Source organism: Chroicocephalus ridibundus, chromosome 1, assembly GCF_963924245.1.
Source record: "Chroicocephalus ridibundus chromosome 1, bChrRid1.1, whole genome shotgun sequence".
Taxonomy (NCBI): Eukaryota; Metazoa; Chordata; class Aves; order Charadriiformes; family Laridae; genus Chroicocephalus; species Chroicocephalus ridibundus.
In genome coordinates, this window is record NC_086284.1 from 108,767,649 (window position 1) to 108,787,195 (window position 19,547).

The 19,547-nt window shown below is 36.7% G+C and overlaps 1 protein-coding gene across 2 annotated transcripts in view; it reads right to left on the reverse strand.

Annotated features, from left to right (window-relative positions):
- The window catches only part of NCAM2 (neural cell adhesion molecule 2), a 303,009-nt gene that overhangs the window by 274,092 nt on the left and 9,370 nt on the right, over nt 1–19,547 (reverse strand). The gene's annotated exons all lie outside the window — the stretch shown is intronic.

Sequence of the window (19,547 nt, forward strand, 5' to 3'; positions counted from 1 at the left end):
CCATCTTTCATAACAACTTCGCAAGCTCCAAATATGCACTATTTGAAGGAATTGCTTATCTGTGGTAAAGAAATTGATTTAAACACTGTTTTATTCTACTATTTCAGATATCCTTACAACAGTAACAGAATGTATTACTATTCAGTTTTAAGAAGTAGTAAGTACTTAACAGTAAGTATTTATTTGCTATCATTTTTGCTCAAGCATTAACCTAATAATTGCTGGGTTTACTTTAAAAAAAAGTTTCAAATACCTCATCAAGTCTACTATTGTCTACTTTGACAACTGTCCATTCAAAGTCTCCTTATTCTCCTTTTCTCAACATAGAAGCAGCAAAATTAAATCAAAGTCTTGGTATCTTCCAGTATTGTGACTCCACACAAAAAAAACCCAACACCCACACTCCAAAACAACAACAACAAAAAACCTGTATGCCAACCAATACCACACAAAACTGATTAGTTAGTAAAAACTAACCACAGAGACATGAATATGACTTGAGACATGGACCGGCGCAGAAAAGTAAGGCACCCAATAGGCTTCCTATAAGAGCCTGTATACAGAAAGTGAAAGAGAAAAAGCAGGCTTCACAGGGCTACTGTGTCCCTTCCCAGGGATAAGCAGGCCACAGGAGAAGCCTTCTTGCTTCCCCAGGACAACACAAGCCTCAGACCTACAAGTGGGATAATCTTCTGAGCAATGGGGGCTCCGGTGGTCTGAACTGAGGTTAGATTTAGATTAGAGATTAGGAAGAAATTCTTTCCTGTGGGGGTGGTGAGGCACTGGAACAGGTTGCCCAGGGAAGTTGTCAATGCCCCATCCTGGTAGTGTTCAAGGCCAGGCTGGATGGGGCTTTGAACAACCTGGTCTGGTGGGAGGTGTCCCTGCCCATGGCAGGGGGGTTGGAACTAGATGATCTTTAAGGTCCCTTCCAACCCGAACCTTTCTATGATTCTATGACATCATAGTACCTGACTTGGGCCCTAAATTTCCAGCTAAAGAGTTCAGTCACACAAATCAAGCCTTCCTCGACAAGTCTTCAAAGTTTCTTATTTTATCACTTTTGTAAGATTAAAAAAGCTAAAAGTAGCAATAGCTTTTTATAATAAAAATATTTGCAATTGATAAAGCAGGAAATTCTTTATTGCTGAGACTTCACTTTCATTAATAAGGATGGTTTTATCACTTTACCTTACAGCTGATACTACCTAATCTAGTTAGATCTGGTCAGTTCAACAGCTGCAGGCTGAAATATAATTCTATATAACCAAGAAAGAAAGAAAATAGTTAGCGTCTAATATCTTTTTTTTAATACGAATTTAATTTTTATACCTCTTAAATAATAACTAGCAGTTTATTGTAAATTCAGAAATATAATATCAGCCTAGAAACTACTTCATGGATCAAAGAAAACCGGAAGCCTTTTCCACACAAAAGCTTAATATCAATATCAAGAGACCTTGACAGAAACTTTGCCCCAGCCAATCCCATCAGATGAATGCGGCATGACAAATCAACATAGTATTCCCATATTTATGGCTATTAGAGAGATTGGTTTTCCTGCTATGTAAATATTATTTGCTCGTTTGCAATTCTTTGCCTTTCCCCTTTCTTACCTGAATTTGTGTGTTATGCACCTTTCACACCACAGAAAAATAAGGTGCACACAACCAAACAATTTAAGTCTGACTGCACACAAGTGATGTTTTCAATGAGTAATTAACTACCTTGTGTCCCTTGCCCTTTCTATTTAGTGCTTATAGACCACAGTTTCTGTGGCCTATTAAGCCTAAAATGACTTCAGCAAAGGTGAATTTTTCAGTTCTCACACAGAACGATGATTTAGAGCAGTATTTCGTCTACACACACAGGCATCAAGTAAAGGTCTGAGAAAAGAGCATGGATTTTGCCACAAAGATAAAAGCTTCCTTTTAGATTGCTGCCAGACTATTCTTCTTTGCTTTCCCCCCTCCCCCTTTAAAAAAAAAAAAACCAAAGAAACTTTTAGCTCTCCCATATGAGGTTCTCAAGCTGTATGAGCTTTACAATTCTGTGTAAACCAATAAAAACTCATCACACACCAGAATACTTCATAAATAGTTACAGCAAAAAGTTACATTGCATAAAGACTAGTCACCAAAGTAACATATGCTACCACCTAAACTCAACAGTAAAAAGGCTAACTTTTCCTTTTCAAAGGGAAGTACAGCTCTATTTTTAAAAAACATAAAACCAAAAAAAGGTTGTATTTGATTCAATGTTTATAAATATAACATAACACTAAATAAAACCAAATAAATTTAAAAGCTTTTCAATCAGCAAAACAATTTGCTACAAGTTCTCAGCTGCTAATTAGCTCTGATCAAAAATATGGAGATACTATGATCTATTTTTAGGGGGGTAAAGGAATCAACAATGTAAATATTTTCATGACTATGAAAATAGTTTCAGGCTATGGTAACTAAAACTGCGTTTGGTATTTTTTGACCAAAAAAAAAAGAAAAGGAAGGTATTTTCCACAGGAAAAAACATAACCATTGCCTTAACAATCTCTCCCGATGTTAAAGGAACCTTTCATACAAGAAATTAAGCTGCTCAAATGACTTCACACCATCCAGGGATGCTGTTGCTCCATTTGGTCGCAGGGATATTTGAAAATACAGCATAACCTCTAATTTCCTTTCCAACCGAACCCTCAGAATCACTCTGGAGTACTCTTTACATTTTAGACAGAGATGTAAATGCGTAACTTTTAAGAGATCATTTTATTTTTAAGAAAAAATAACTACTCAGCTGTGGATAACCAAATAATTATGTTTTTTTCTGCAAAAAACCCAATCATAAATAGTACTTTCCTTAAATAATATGGAACTGCTTTTACAACTTCAAATGTAAGCCTTGTTCTGACAATGGTGATGCGAGAAGTCTTGTACGTAAATTCTTAAAAACATATTTTGATACGATAAGTCGAATCTGTGTTTATCGTTCTGAAGATGTTTCCTTTCTTTGCTGAGGAAAAGTGGCAATTCAGCACTTCAGAGAGCATTTCTTTGCAACAGGCTACAAAAATACGCTTGAAGAAAACACATTATGCAAACTTTGCACAACCTAATCCATATTTTATAGCTACAAGAATAAGCAGAATATATATGTGGAACACTTTTGAGTGTTGACTTTACCCATCAAAATACCTGCATTGTTCTTTTTAAGTGAAGTAATGCAGGCATTAATACAGTTATGCTAACAGAGCTTTTGGCAACTGACTTGTATTTTGAAGACACTTATGCATGGGATACTTACCAGCTAAAGATCCATACACTGCTTACATCAAATTATATATGAGACACCACAGTTCAGCTTTAAAATACATCATGCATATCTGCAATTTTTTAAAGCAATGACTCATCTGATTTAACTAGCTACGATGTTATGTTTCTGTAAAGAAAAAAAAAAGTGCTCCTGTTCTGCTTGTTACTCTGTTGCTAGCTATGACATACTGCCACCAGGTGGAGATGATTTAATAAGAAGCTACCTATTTATGTATAGAGACAGTAGGAGGAATTTCATAATCTAAAATTTTTATTGTAAAATGAAAAAAAATCAGTGAAAAACAGAACCTAAATTAAACTACGTAACTCTGGCACATACTTTGTACCTACTGCCAATACTAACATATATAGAAGCCAAAACATGATAAAAAATATTCTGAAAATCTTCTCAGATTTTAACTTAAAAATTCAGCACATGCAGAAATTCATTATAAAGGCTCAGTGGCAGTCACCAAACTAGAGAACCAGTTCAAATGCAATCCTGAAGCGTCATGCTATCTCATCTGAAGGAGATGTGAATGACCACTTAACAGCAACAAAAGAGAAAATAATTTGGAGCAACTGGGTCATGAGTTTGGTTAGACAGAGCTGCTGCTTCTCTAACATATCCAATAGAAGCATGACAAGTGTGTATTTTTAGTGATAGTAGTAAAAAAAAAAAACACAAAAAACACAAAAAACAAAAACAACAACAAAAACACCCAACACACACACAGCCCACCAAACAAAAGACAAAAAAGCAGTTGTCAAAGACAATATATGGCCGCTCTCTTCACAGAAATAGGTTACAGCGTTACATGGAAACAGGACATTGCTTTCCTCAAGGCCTGTTGTGCCACTTGTACTGCTCAGCTTCACAGTGCAGTGTGTATTTTGAGGGGAATACCAACAGCTTTAGAAAACAAACATAAGCAAAAACAACATTGGATTGATGTAGTGGAATCACCCCACCCTTTTGGTGACCTACCCTAGCAATGCAATCCACTGATAGGTACCTCCCTGCTTTAGATAACAGGAAGGAAGAGTAGGCATTTCTTTCATCATTAAGTCATTTCTGGATGTAGATAATGAAGACAAGGAGGAAAAGGCAAAGAAGGCTGAGAAACAGGGAAGACACCATATCAGCATTTGGCCCTCTGGAGATTTTCAACCAAAGACACTGCAGTATCTAGAATGCATCATCATCTTTGTAAACTTCACCCTTTTCCAAGGGCAGGCACCAGTAGAAAAGACTCGCTATCAGGATGATAAGGAGTTAGGTTGGTGGAGAAGTTCACAACTGGCTCCATGCTAAAACAAAATTAAATGCATCAAACTTCCAATTTAGCTTCACTGCAAATTGCATAGCAAGCAAAGATTGAGAGTTTCTCATATGAAAATTGATAATTAATTTTAAATGTCTACCTGTGGACTTACATAATTTTTCAGATATTTGGTATTATACAAAAACTAAAATCAGGCATCAATCTTTTCTTCATATTTAGGATGTCATTCCCTCTTCTTCATTACACTTTCATTTTGGTTTAGTCCTTCAGGACTTTAAAAAAAAAATAATGTCATCTTCACACGTAATTACTCTTAAAAGCACATGCTTTACATTCTTCTTTTAAATTAATCTTTTCATAGTATGTATTTGAGAGTGTTCTTTTTGCTTTAATTTGTAATAAAGATTTCCTGCTCTGGGCAGAGAGCACAATATAAAATATATCAATATCACGAGAGAGATGAAGTCTTTTTTATTATACTTGGTTACCTTTTTTAAAAACATAGAATTACGACATTGCAAGCAGAGAATAAATACAAATGAATTAACTTAAAATGTTTGCACTGTATTCCTTAGACACAAGTTTTAATGTGTCATAAAATGAAGAATAAACTATCAAAGTGAAGATTATGCGCTTCAGAGGTGCTTTTAAAAGCAACACATTATCTCTAAATTAGAAGTCTCTCACTGAGTTAAACTTAGCCTGGCATGTTTAGAGAATACAGGTGAAAATCCTGTGGTTAGTATTTTGCAAAAAGCTAGATTCAGAACTAAGGAATCACTGACGAGACGTATCAACTAAGGACATATTAAATTGGAGTTATGATGCCATTTAATGATTTAATGTGAGCCTGGAAAAGCATTTGAACATGAACCAGAATTAGAAACCAGATGTTTCCAGAAATTTGAGAACACTCAGCCTGTATAAATACTAGGATAACAAGTATACAAGGTTTCAATGTGAAGAGCAGTTACCTAGAAACAGTAACAAATTAGCATCTTCTAAACTTGCAACAGGTCATCTACCTTACAAACCGCCATCTGTGTTTTCTCATGGTATACCAGGGTCAAAGGTTAACACTCAGGCAAAAAGCCATTCAAGCAATTATTAGGTGGTGAACAGGATTCAAGAGACTTGGGAAAAAAAGACTGGAAAACATTGTCTGCCACAACTTATAACTACAAATAAGTTATGTACTTTGACATATACATGGATACTTTGATATACTTCCAAATGATATGAACTTAATATTAGTAGTGGCATCTATTTCTTTCCTCTATTTTGATGCAATTTCCTCCAGTGATACAAATCAGATACATCCAATTAGAAAAACATGACCAATATTATATGATTTATTTTTTGCGTTAACCATTAAAATTTAAATGACAGAGCAATGCAATTTCAGATTAAAGCCTAAACATCTTTGCTTTGCATGAGTACAGCACCTATAAATGAAAGAAGGAAGTGTTTGTCAAGTTACAAGATTTGGACAGTATCTGCTGGCAAGGATACTGCTGTTTCATAAGAGAGGCTACAAAACATTCCAGACTAAACATCTCTTTCCATTTGTCCTTTCTTTTTAAGGAGCATATGGAATTAGACTTTGACGTGTCGGATGTAAGTTACTTGCTGGCACTATGATTATCTTTCTTTTTTTTTTTTTTGGCAAAGTTGAGTCTATAGCATTAATTGAAACCATAAACAGAGCACGTTTAGGCATGCTATAGGCAAATAGGCTATTTGCCTATTTTCTGGGGTTCTAGTCTTCTGCACTGCCTAGGAAGGGGCCTTAAAAATCATCTAGTATCAAGCCCCTGCCGTGGGCAGGAACACCTTCCACTGGACCAGGCTGCTCAGAGCCCCATCCAGCCTGGCCTTGAAAACCTCCAGGGATGGGGCATCCACAGCTTCTCTGGGCAACCTGTTCCAGTGCCTCACCACCCTCACAGGAAAGAACTGCTTCCTGATATCCAATCTAAATCTACCCTCTTTCAGTTTGAGGCCGTTACCCCACGTCCTATCATTCCATTCCCTGATAAAGAGTCCCTTCCCATCCTTCCTGTAGGTCCCCTTTAGGTACTGGAAGGCCGCTATAAGGTCTCCCCAGAGCCTTCTCTTCTCCAGGCTGAACAACTCACACTCTCAGCCTGTCTTCATAGGAGAGGTGCTCCAGCCCTCTGATCACCTTCGTGGCCCTCCTCTGGATTTGCTCCAACAGGTCTATGTCATTCTTATGTTGGGGGCTCCAGAGCTGGACACAGTACTCCACGTGGGGTCTCACGAGAGTGGAGTAGAGGTGCAGAATCACCTCCCTCGACGTGCTGGCCATGCTTCTTTTGATGCAGCCCAGGATACGGTTGGCTTTCTGGGCTGCAAACGCACATTGCTGACTCATGTTGAGTATTGTCATCCACCAACATCTCTAAGTCCTTCAGCTCAGGGCTGCCCTCAATCCATTCTCCGCCCAGCCTATATTTGTGCTTGGGATTGACATGACCCAAGTGCAGGACCTTGCACTTGGCCTTGTTGAACTTATTGAGTTTTGCACAGGCCCACCTCTCAAGCCTGTCCAGGTCCCTCTGGATGGCATCCTTTCCCTCCAGCCTGTCAACCACACCACACAGCTTGGTGTCATGGTCAAACTTGATAAGGGTGCACTCAATCCCACTGTCCATGTCACCAACAATGATGTTAAACAACACTGGTCCCAATAAGAACCCCTGAGGAATGCCACTCATCTTCAGTTGGACATCGAGCTGTTGATCGCAACTCTTTGAGTGCAACCATCCAGCCACTTCCTTATCCATTCAGCGGCCCATCTATCAAATCCACGTGTCTCCAATTTAGAGACAAGGATGTCATGCAGGACAGCGCCAAATGCCTTGCACAAGTCCAAGCAGATGACGTCAGTTGCTCTTTCCTTATACACCAACACTGTAACGCCATCATAGAAAGCCAACAAATTTGTCAAGCACAATTTTCCCTTAGTGAAGACATGTTGGCTGTCCATGAGCCTTAGCATGGTTTCCAGGAGGATCTCCTCCATGATCTTGCTGGGCACAGAAGTGAGACTCACCAGCTTATAGTTCCCCAGGTCTTCCTTATTAAAAAATAGGGACCTATTTAAAAAATAGTTACAGTCATCAAGAACTTCACTGAATTGCCACAACTTCTCAAATATGATGGATAGTGGCTTGGCAACTTTATCTGCCAGACCCACAGATGCATCTCATCAGGTCCCATGAACTTGGGCACCTTCAGGTTCTTTAGATGGTCTCAAACCTGGTCTTCTCCTACAGTGGGCAGTCCCTTATTCTCCCCATCCCTGCCTTTGCCTTCTGTATGTCTAGAGTCCTTGCCAGCGAAGACCAAGGCAAAAAAGTCATTGAGTACCTCAGCCTTGTCCATATCCCGGGTGACTGGGCCTCCCATTTCCTTTCGGAGGGGGCCCACATTTTCCCTAGTATTCCTCTTGTCACTGACCAGGTACTATTGAAATGCTACCTATTTTTAATCTCAGATTTGTATGCTAATTCATAATGCAAACATGACATGAGTGAAAATAGTGTTAATTCTCATTGCATGGTAAATAGTTGCACAGATTTTACACATCTGAACATTCTAGCTTCCTGAACAAATATGCTATTGTTAAGTATGGATTGTTTAAATGATTAACTGTTATTACATAATTAGTTAATTTCATTGTAATTTTTATTTACTATATACAAACTTAGAGGAGAAATTTCAGGGTTTAATTCCAAAAATAACTTGACCAAGAATGCAGGGGAACAACACTTTTTGGGTAAAAGATTACAGTGTCCTGTAGGTATACCATTACAGCATAGCCCTGAAATTCCTTTACCTGTGTCTTAAGATCACTTGGTTTTATACAATCATTATTTTAAAGTCTGTTCCACATTTTCTTTGCTCTTATGGATGGAAGTAATCTTTACATTTTCACATTTTCAGACTAAAATTGCTCAGTCAGTTCAAACCCATTTGTTCCTGCACAAAGCACATACTTTAACTTAAATAAAGAATTATTCTCCTTCCTTCCACTTACCACTCTGGATTTTTTTTTTTTTTTTTTTTTTAGAGACTCCAAACATATGCCCTCTCCATTTCAAAGTAAACAAGCCTATTTTCTCTTATGCCCTGATGCCTTCCTTCACATATTACACAAACATTTATTCCTGAAAATGGATTGCCAGACTTGCATACAATATTAAAACAATAGATTTCAATTGAAATCTGGGACAACGGCATAACTACATAAAGTTATTTATATTTGAAAGCTATGTGGGAGATACATACTTATATACACACATATATACAAGTCTTGCACACTATTTGTGTTATAGCAGCAAGCCTGTACTGGAGAGACATCTTTCTTCTACCTTTCAAACAAAGGTACAACATTTACCACTGAACCTTCAGTTTCATTCAAGGTCATGGGATAGGGATTACCTGCTCATTCACTTTGGCTTCCACTTGCAATGCAGAACTCTTCCCATCATTATCAACACCATGCAGTTTCTCTTCACCCATTTTAATACCTCCCTCCCCTCCTTACAAAGTCTTAGCACTGCAATAACTAATTTCAAAAATCCTGGATTCAAGAAGGATCTAGGATACCTCAGAATGTGTTCCACAGTCACCAGCATGCTCAAGAAGATTTGCAAAAAGTAGCAGTAGGAAATGATGATGAAGGTGGTTGAGATTTCAGAAAGAACTGAGCTGTAAGTGTATAACTTCAGATGAAGATTGTTTGTATACCAAACAGGAATTACTAGATTTCTTGATTTATGTATCTTAAATTGTTTTGTCTCCTAAGGCTCACAGATCTTCCACCATAAGATGAAGGGAGAGACTGAAGAGAGAATGGAGAAAAAAAAAAAAAAAAAGAAAAAATAAGAAGAGTGCCACTCCTGTCTTCTACAATGCACACTGAGTAAGTTGAGGGTAGATAAACAAATCCTGCTTGTGACTCACAACCACTATTCTACAGATACGGAGAATTAAGCATTACAAATGTAAAACATTCTGACTCACATACAGGGGAAACCACTCTCCAGAGTCCCTTTTAAATGAAACAGTACTCCTGTGTAAGAAGGAAGGAAACTAGGGGAATGGGGGTGGAGGCGGCACAGAGCAGGAGGAATTAGTGCTGAAGGACTGGGACTGCAGGTTCACAGTATGTATGTTAGGTGTAAATATTGCTTCCTCTATAGGCTGCACCACTGCCAATGAGTTGAGAGGTAACATTGTATTCCATGAATTTATACAGAAAATCTATGATTTCTGGCTCTACAGAGACCATTCCCCACCCCCCTTCACTGTCTTAAAATACATAAGATTTATTTTAAAATAAAAGTTAAGCAAATTCTAGATTTTTTCCACGAGTTTCTTTGCATTTAAAAATTCACCCAGTAGTATAGTTCGCTGTCAATCGCTAAAGTTCCTCTCACTCAAAGCACATATTCAGTATGATCCCAATTTTTGTTCTCCAGAGGAGGTTTTCTTGGTTGATTTTATATATAACAACATAAATTTTCTCCTCTTGTTAGATTACTGACATTTCATTGCATGGCTTCCTCTGTCTTTACTTTGCCTAATAGGACATTCAAACCTTTCACTTACTGCAACTTGAAAATAACAGGGCTCAAACGAACTAGTAAAGAAAATAAGAAAAAAATACATCTGCATCTCTGCAGAGTTCTAGCAACTGTCATCATTGTGAGGAAACAACTCAATCTGCTCTCTTATGCAAGATATTGAATATGACACCTGTTACAACAGCCTCTTTTGTCTTCATTTACTACCAGTATTTTCATGTTAAGCTCAACAGGACTATATGAAAAACACACCTTTTAAGATAAAATTATAGAAAAAAGGTCTTCCATACACAGAAAAAACCCAGTTTGAATTGCAATACTTTTCTGTTGGGATAGTAGATCTAAAGTTTAGGACAAAAGGTCTACATGAAGCTTAAAGAACTAATTAAATACATTGTGGTTTTAAAGTGTTTACACCAAACCATTCACATTTCACTTGCAGAGGAAAATTTGCCAAAAACAATATAGCCAAAACATGAACATAAAAGTGTTGTGATTTGGTGCAAACAAGAGAGACATTAATAATTTGAAAATATATGTCTGTGAGGAGGAAGAGTATCACGAAATCTCCCCTCAACTGTGATTTTTCACTTTGCTTTAGATGATAATTTTCATATTCTCAGGTTCTCTGAATTAAGTTGAGCATTTTTCTTTCTTGTGAAATTCTTTTTTTCTTTAACCAATATCTCAGATACTATTCTTACAGTTTGAGAGAGACTTCTTGTAGGGTGTTTTTTGGGGCATTATTGTTGTCTTGCTTTTCACATGAGTGAAACAGAGGCTTAAATATTGAATTACATAACCCTTTATTGAAAATTGCCTGTAACTGACCATAATTTCATCAGATAACTTTATCCCGTAACCTGGCATGTTTTGATTTGAAGAATCAGCTAAGTATTTTTGTCTGCCTAAAAATCCCTCCTAGAACTGATATTTATCTTTTTTTCTTTCTCACAGTAGTTTAAACAGCCTGAATATTTTGGATTCAAAACATAGAGTACTTCCCTCTCATTTGAGCTGTTCCTGCCTTTTAACTAGCTGTTAACTAGTCAAGAAACAATGAACTGCATTTTTCATAGCTGACACATTCAAAAGTTAATCGCTGACATAGATTTGGCAGCTATCCCAGTACAGGGAAAAAAGAATGTATGGATTAAAGCTACTTTGCATTCTGGTCAGAAACACACACTAGCAACATGACAACGAACTTTGCACTCGAAAAAGATCCCTCTTTTAGAAGGCTGCATTTAAGACTGGAGATTAAATAAAACATCTCATTTACCAAAGTGACAGATTTTGGTCTGTAAAATCAACAATCAAGATTGGAAAAAAATCAAGGTACACATTACATGCAACAAATCAGAACTTCTAATACAACTGTAACTGCTCTTATCAAGCAGCCTATTCAAACATGAGGAAAAAAAAACAAAAAACAACCAAAACCATTTTCATTTAAGTAACAAAAAGGATACTTTTTACTAAGATACTTACATCATTTTCAAGAAGTATTTAATTGATACACAAACTAATAAACATTTACAGTTTTAATGTTTCACAAACAATATAAAGAATCTCTTTGGAGAGGATACTAACTGAAGACCAGAGAAATTAAAAAATATGTATTGAAGATCCAAATGAATAGAGAGATTAAAAGTATTCTCATAATAAAAAAAAATAAAAAACCAAACTCAAAACCACCCACACAAACGTCCTAGTATCTCTGACCAAGTTGTACTACCTTTCTGTATGGAGTTACTCTGATGGTTAATTCTATCAATATTAATAATAAATTAACTTCTTTATGTTAGTATAGGTTATACTTTTCTTCATCTGAGTAGTCCCTACAGGAAGGGAGAACCATGTTTTTCTCTTTAGCGCTGTGGAACCCAGAAGAGCAGTGCACCTCAGACCACTAACAGACCTCTGCAGAGCAATAACAGAGCCACCTGTCTGTGCCTCTCATCCTATCACCATGGCTGCAGGCAGGGAAGCTTCCCAAAATGTTCCTTTCAGTGCAAATACACTGAACAAAATCCAAGCACTAGGGAAGTTAAATAGAAGTTATGTTATTGACTTCAAAGAACCAACTATATATATATCCATTTGGAAGGCGCATCATCATTTCTGCAAGTCATATGGGGAAGAAGTATGAATATTCATAGATCCTCAGAAGGAGGTGGTGATTGATTTTATGAATTTATGAAGTATGATTAGTTTTAAATTTGTAATTTCAACAGCCCTTACATAGAGGTTTGAGTCTCAAGCTCTCTACATTGCCAACAGCTAAAACACAAAGAAATGCTGGTGTATTAAAATACATCCAGTTATACACAAGTTACAGGAACTATACACAAGTACAGCTGCATTCTCTGTACCTCTCTTCTGTACATTCTCTGTACCTCTCTTCTTTTTACCCCCCCTTCCTGTTCTTCCACTATTCTTTTCCAAGGCTTTGAGACCTGACTTTAAATAAATTATGCTGATGTTTATACAGCTAATCCAATTTGCAGAAATAGATAACCTCTTATGTATACAAACAATGCAGGGAACACACAAATTTTGCCCTTCTAATTGCTCTGTTCTCTCATTTGTGCTAGGGGATCAGGGAATGCATGTTCCAATCAGCATTTCAGAGCCCTCCTCATTTTTACTGTGTGAATTAAAGAATCCACACAGGTTGTACCAGCACTTGGCACCCTGTAAAATGCTTGTTCAAAACACTTGCATAAGTAACATTAATGCCCATTTTTTATGTTAACAGATGATGGAATTGATAACACTATTTTGCTATTTCTATATTTGCAACTAATATTACCAGTAATTAATCTACTATTTTTGTACTACTATTTCAATGTGTTTGAGGATCACACAAAGACAACTATGTGATTCGATCCCATTTTTAATTAAAAGGAAACAAAACTCAGGAAGATAAAGGTAGGTCCACCTTCATTCCAAAAACAGATTGAAAACCCCAACACTACAGATATCCAGTCTGGTAATTTTAGTAAATGGAGTTTGCAAGAAAGAAGAAAGATCTTGGTTGGATTCTGAGCCTATCAATACTGACAGCATCTTTCTCACCCAGTTTCATCTACTTAAAGCGTTACCAGTCCCATGTTCACAACCAGCCTTGAACACCAAAACAGCCTGTTTGGCCATAGAAAGAAGACAATTTGATTATTCAATTTCATTCTTAAAAGAGATAAATGATGACAGTTATTATTTCAAAACTAAAAAAAAAAGTAATTTCTGATCCAATGTTAGACTAGTGAGTGGGGAACTTCAGAAAAACATTTAAATACAGATCTTACAGAATCTGTAGGCTGTATTTTTGGTTTTGTTTTGGGTGGGGTTTTTTTTCCTGTTTGTTTGATTTCCTCCCCCCCTCCCCCCCACTTAACCTAGTTTCTCACCAAAAAGCACATTTCTATTTTGTTTCCTCGTCTTCTTAAAAAAGAAGAACAGAGCATTCCACTTGCTAATCTGCAGATTTAAATAAGGATTTCTGGAGATACTCCTTAGGATCCTAAAGGAATGCTAAATCATCACACCCACCAAACACTCTAGCCTCAGATAAAGCCTATTTAAGACAGAGCTGCTGGCATCAGCATGCACACCCCTAAAGAACAGTGAAATCAGTTTACAGTCACTGCATATTTTCATGTCAGTTTTGACTCCATATCTTATCATAAAATAAAAGCAGGGTGACCGTTAAAACACTGGAATGAAATCAGGTTATCTGATTCAATTCTGTATTCACAATGGACTTTGTCTGACCTCAATCGAGATTTTTAAGTTTCACGTCACATCAATAAAATGGGGAACCTCAGTAAAATTATGGAAAAAACAACAACAAAAAAGCCCAAACAAACATAAAAACCAAACCAAACCAACAAAAACCACGGGGGCATGACTTCTCTCATTTCCCATCCTGGTTTTAATGCTAAAAGACAAATTTTAGCAAAACCAAGGCAATAAACATTAAAACATTTCTGTTTCACAGACTATGACAGAATTAAAACAAAATCCAACATATTAAGTAAGGATTACTGTCTAAGATGCAACATTAATACGTCCCTTTTCTTTCTGGTCCCAGAATTAGTTGATTCAGAGTATACATTGGGCCATATTAACAGGTAAAATTCCTGAGGCACAAATAAAGTTATTTGTAGTAAGTCACAAAGCTTCACAATGGGAGAACCCAGGTTTCCTGCCTGCTAACAGTGTTCTAACACGAAAACTATAGTCTCTCATACTTCTTCATGAAATCTTTCTTCCCTGTTTACATGGGTATCTATTGAATACCAACCATTCCTACACAATACAATTTATCTGATCTAATCTCCGGTTTTATTCATACGACAAACAAAAATATACATTTTGATTGAAGATAAAGTAATGACTTTCAAATTTAAAACACTAAGTATTATTGATTTAATAAAGCTGGGATTTTCTTTCTCACTAGTAGCTCACGTCCTTTCAGTTATACCAGTTTGAATCTGGTACTAGACTGTCTTCCCAAAGGAAGTTTTGACTCTTACTTCATGAATAGAAATTGTGTGAGCACTCTCAGAACCATGTGCCACATTGAGTGCCCCAATAAGGTACAACAGGTATGGCTTTCTAGAATTTATGGAATAACACTGAGTGTCTGAAAAGACCACCCTAAAGACTCAGGACACTGAATCAAATTTATTGCTCTGTGTGGTATCTCCTCTATTTAGGTCATATATGCACAGCTGTGGACCAAGCTGCCAGTGCCTATGACATCAGCAGCAGAAATGTGAATAAGTATGATGCCGAGACACCTTAACTCAGCCTAAGGCTGGAAACAATACACGTATGTCAACATGGTCACAGACTATGGCAAATGAAACTATTTATGTGGAGTCAGAAGTCCTCCTCCAGTTCTCTTGCTCCTGACAGGAGTGGGTACTCCGTACCATAAGGAAGATGCTGTGCCATTTAGAATTACTGGTTTAGGCCATAAGGAAGATGCCATGCCATTTAGAATTACCAGTTTAGGTTTCCTTTAACTTGAGAATCTTTGCACTGTCCTGCCTTTATCTTGCTGTGGGCAGGTCAACACAATCTTTGGCAGGCAGATGCATGCTCTGAGTTGGCCAGATGCAATCTAATGGCCCTGTAATTACCACAACACTATGCTAATGTTAATAAGCCGTAACAACAGTTTGTTCAAGCACTGTCACAGGAATGGTAGTTTCAGGTTTTTATTTGGAGCTAGTTTGTCTTCAGTTAACTGGGAGCACGAGCAAGGAGAGTTTGCATCTGCCTAGAAAAGAACAAGTGAACATACCTGCTACCTCAATTCCCTACTTTTCCAATGGTGAGGCTGGAGGTGTTGTGAGGCTTAATCCATCTCATATTGAGAATTCCTCAGTATGTTACTGATACTGGGTGGTATACGCATTCCAGAGACAAGTATAGAGAAGTAATTTTAGACTTCATCAATAATACTGAACAGATAATTATGGAAAACACGTTATTTAGTACAACCTTACAGAAAAAACAAAGTGGTCTTCACTTCTCTAATCTGCAGAAACTATTTCTAAAGTAAAAAATAGAAAGTCTCCACCCTCATTTAGCCTTCTTTAGCTTCTCTCTGCAAACTAAGATGCCATTTGCATGAGTTATAATAGATTTCATTTTGTGAATATCTATACATATGACATTGAAAGGACAGACCATGTAATTTTAAAGAGACAGGTACTACACTCTGATAACAAAAAATATATTTTACTTTTTACTTGCAATTACCAGCAAATCACATACTTAATTTTTCAATTGAATCAGCCCTTTTTATTGCCAAGTTGTAAACTGACCATATGCATTACCAAATGTAAGAGGTTGGAATCAAAAGTTTTACGACAGAAATATTTACCTCAAAAATTCAGTTTAAGTTATGCAGTTACATTGCACAATGCAAGTGAATGAAAACGTTGCTCGAGAAGAGAAATTCTGCCAAACGGATGTAGGGCAGAGCTCAGCATTAACTCAATGAATCTGAGAAAGTTAACTGTTTCCACTCTGATTTCACTTCTTGTAAGACAGCAGGACCCCAGAAGTATTTTTATAACTTAAAGACTAAATTAAAGCAATTCTTCACGTAGTAAGGAATTAAGCCTTACACAAAGGTATTTCATGAACAATTAAAACTCGGAGTGATAATACAAATGTCTGTTTTGTATAAAAGTGTTGACTATGAAAAGTAGATTTTGCTTCACTGTGCATTTTTCCCCTAACAACTGCTTAGAAAGGCTTACATTCTCATTTTTGTTGTTTTAGTAGTTCTTTGCTGTAGACACGTGCAGCTATTTTTAGGATTGAATTTTAGAAAAACCTCAGGTAACAAGAATTTTAAGATATTACTTTTTAAACTTATTTGATAATTCCAGCAAAGTAAGTTCGGAACACATGTGCATTTGCAAATGTGGCTACAATTCAAGTGGAAATATGAACAGCAGAGCTATTCTAGGTTTTTATGCATCTAATGAACACTTGTGAGAGAGAATGCCTAGATTACCTCTTCCCAACATTTTAAAAACCTCATGATGGCCTATTTGCAAGAGAAGCGATCAACGTTTCTTAACAGTCAAGAGTAGGTAAAAAGAATAGAATCAGATGTTAACAGAAAGTGACACCACATATCACGTCATGATTTCAACAAACATGGCTCTTAACAATGTTCACTTTATCTCGAGGAAACAGTCCAATTGACCTTTGTTCAGTCTTCAGTGTTCTTATGACAAAAACCTACAACTCAATGCCAAACACAAAAGGTCTGTCGTGCAGAAGATACCTCTAAGTAAGGTTTGTCTTCCAGTCTTACAAATAAAATCTTTCAGACCCATTATGTGAAACATCGTGTGATGCTGTAACACACACCTGGACTATAAAACCAGAATTTTATTTTTTAATAGCTCCCCCCCCCAAAAAAATCCCAAACAAACAAAAAACCCCCCCAACAATGACCAAGGAGAGAAGTGTCTCTTCTTTGAGGAAAACATACACCTTCAATAAATATTAGGTGTTCCTGCCTTCCTGATGCTTGAGTTTCCCCCCCTCCTTTTTTTTTTAAACACGTTTTTTCTGATCAAACGTTCACAAACGTAGTTACAAGATTCATTACACCATTTTCATAGGTAAACACAGAACATTACTGTAGAAATGGATTGTTCTACAGGTTGGTAGATAAAGATGTTACTTCTTTAATACCTGCAGGTCACAGGTAATAGATTCAGCACAGTTAGGAACAGGTTTTCTGCAGGGATAACTTTCATTGATCTGGGTGTAAACAGAGACTACCTAGAAACCTTTCAGGATAGTGTTCAGTGTGCTTCATAGTCTGGAAAATAGTCACAAACACATTTAAAGTAATGGTAACATTCACTAATCACAATTAAAAAAAAATAAAGTAAGATTTCTTTAGAATAGGTTTTATAATATTTACGTGATAATAAAGTCTCTTATTCTTTTAATTTTTCCATCCAGTCAATGGCCACAGTTACCTTTCCTGGTTTAAAATGGCCACAGAAGAACAGATATCAGAACTCCATCTAACAGTAAAAGGACTCTTGAAAAGGAGTATTTATTGGGTTTGTTTAGTTGTGGTTGCTTGGGTTTGGTTTTTTTTGTTTTGTGGGTTTTTTTGGTTTTGTTTTGTGTGTTTTTTTTTTTTTTAAATGAGATCCCGTATAGCTAAAAATGCAAAATACATGATTCATAGGAAAGTACATTTCTTTTCATCAACATTTTTACAGGAAACAATAGTTTCCCCAGCCAGATCTGCTGTTATATATAGCAGCTAAGGTGTTCACTCATTAGGACAACAACAACAAAAAAAGGCTATCAGAGGATGGCATGTAAATGGTTGCACAGAATGAAGCAAGCAATTCCTGATATTTTACAACACACTTAGGAATCTTTTGATTTATATTTGCAAATGATGTAGAAGGAGTGAATATATGATCAAAATTCATTTTAAAATTATCAGCATGTAAGCAAATCATGCTCTCTGAACTGAAACCCACTACCATGACTTTAAGTAAACATCTGTAAATTTACTTTCAAGAATGGTAAATTCAGAATAAGTCTACAGTGAGTTTAGAAGGACATCACCTATGAGAGAGTTCTCAAACCCAGCAATATAAATTCTGTATGTACGCAGGTTGTATAATCCAAAGACATTCACAGAAATGTAACGCAAAGTTGTTGGGAAGGATTATTTCAACTAAATGCTGAAAGCTGTTGAACCCAATGTGTGGAACTGCCATAAACTGGCACAAATCCATTTAACATCTGATTGCTCAGACAGTAGGCTTACAGACCTACAGGCATGACTTGAATACTGAAGGTCTAAGGAACAATTTTGACTAGCACTGCAAAGACACAAACCAAAACAAACAAGTAAATCGAAACTCTCAAAACACAAACAAAACCAAATGATGAACTTTTATACTGAACGGTATACTCCCCAACACAGCTATGACCTGGGCTGCAACAACTAAGTGACCATAATGATAAATTGCACAAAGCTCAACGCTCTCATATGTTCCCACAGGAATAAAATGAAATCAGTAGCTTACAATGTCTTTGGTTTTATTATTGACAAAAACACAGAGAAAAATATCCTTTTTGCCTCTCATACTATCTTGAATAGAACCTGGCACACCAGATCATCCCGTTAGTTCTTAGTTCTATGCTGTTAGGTTAGCCCCACGCTTTTTCAGCACCACTTTCTAAACATGCCCACTACTTAAATATACATAAAGTTAGAGCTTGATTTTCTATTCTTTACTAAATCGAAATTTCCACATACTCACATGGGAGTTATACAACTCCTGAAAGCTTCAATCAGACCCTGTAAGCTGCAATCAGTACAACCCCTGAAACAGAACTCTTGGCACACAAGTCTCCCATCGACTTCAGTGGGAGTTCCATGGCTGCAGGGTGTGCACAGTTCTGTCAGCAGAACTCATCTCGCATAACATGATTTTCTTAAAATAAACTATACAGGCTAGAGGTAGATGTAGCATTCATATTATAACATAGACAGTCTACATTGGAAAAAGTCAGCATTTGTTTTTTCATAAATCTAAAGTTAGGGCATTATTCCCCAACACAGAAAGCACAGAAGTACATGAATTATTGCATTATTTATTACTGATGGCCAGTTGGGTATAATTAATCTTGAACTTCAAAACCCAGATAAGACTTACAAAATTTGAATGTAGGAACAAAAAGCAAACAGAAAGCAATAAAAGCAAACCTTCTATTGTGAAATACGGATGTCTTATACAAAATCATTCAGGTGATTA